Source organism: Octopus bimaculoides, chromosome 29 (assembly GCF_001194135.2).
Source record: "Octopus bimaculoides isolate UCB-OBI-ISO-001 chromosome 29, ASM119413v2, whole genome shotgun sequence".
Classification (NCBI taxonomy): domain Eukaryota; kingdom Metazoa; phylum Mollusca; class Cephalopoda; order Octopoda; family Octopodidae; genus Octopus; species Octopus bimaculoides.
This window is the reverse complement of record NC_069009.1, coordinates 3,714,500-3,715,784: the sequence shown is the minus strand read 5'-3', so window position 1 is coordinate 3,715,784 and position 1,285 is coordinate 3,714,500. Positions and strand designations below refer to the sequence as shown.

Below are 1,285 nucleotides of genomic sequence, written 5' to 3'. Positions count from 1 at the left end.
AGAGGGAGAAAGACAGAGGGGGGGGAGGGGGAGAAGGAGAGAGAGGGAAAGCGAGAGGGAGAGAGGGGGAGAGAGACTGAGAGAGAGAGAGAGAGGAGAAGAGAGAGGCAGAGAGAGAGAGAGAGAGAGAGAGAGAGGCAGAGAGAGAGAGAGACACACACACACAGAGACAAAGTGAGAAAGGAGAGAAGAGCCTCTCTCACAATTATAAAATATGACAATGATATCCATGTGTGCAAAAGATCTATTTACTCATGTCTAAACTCCCTCTTTCTTCCTTGACCAGGCTGCTTCTATGAATTCCCATGACTCTCTCTCTCTCTCTCTCTCTCTCTCTCTCTCAACATCTATTTCCATTATTAAGAATTTGAATTGGCACCTTGAGACTTCCTGAATCTTTCATTAGCTGATTACATAATCATGGACACCACCCACATATAATATAAATATAACATAATATAATATACATCAACCACTTTTGTCACCATCCAATTCCATTATGAATTTCAACTGGGAGCTTTGAGACTTTGTGAATCTTCCATTAGCTGATTACACCACAGTTTGAAAACCCCTGGATTACACAACCCCTATTTATGCATTAAAGTTACTCTCTTGATAGAACTAGGTGATCCTGACTGTTGATATTCTGGGATTCCTTCGCTCAGCATCAATGTAAGAAGCACCATTGGCTCAGTTGAGCTCTTCTTCTACCTCTCCACAATCCACCATACTGCTTTCGCAGATTCCCATGACTTTGTCACCATCCAATTCCATTATGAATTTCAACTGGGAGCTTTGAGACTTTGTGAATCTTCCATTAGCTGATTGCACAACCATGGATATCACTCCTATGGATGCATTACAGTTATTCTCTGGATAGAAGGTCACCAGTCAGGATCACCGAGTTCTAGGATTTCTCCACTCAGCTTCAATGTAAGAAGCACCACAGACTTGGTTGAGGTCTTCCACTACTTCTTCACACTCCGCCATGCAGCAGCCACATGACACCACCATGTCCCTAGCAGGGTGGCTGAATGGGTGTTATACCTTGCCAAAGGGCAGCCTGTAACTCTTCAAGGCACAATGGTCACTCCAGGAGGCATTTTCAAAATATTCACATACCTATATAAGCTCACTATTTTACACTATGTCTGAATAAAAGATGGGGTGGTCACAACTGGAACATCTTTGATCATAGGTCTTCCTGATCAGGATCTGCCTGGGGCTAAACAACAACAACAAAAACTATAGCCATTAATACTAACAACTATACTATACATTAGAC

General features: G+C 42.6%; 1 protein-coding gene across 1 annotated transcript in view; it reads right to left on the bottom strand.

The window, feature by feature from the left end:
* LOC106879554 (phosphatidylserine synthase 2) overlaps positions 1-1,285 on the bottom strand; it is a 118,022-nt gene that overhangs the window by 86,336 nt on the left and 30,401 nt on the right. The window lies entirely within an intron of this gene.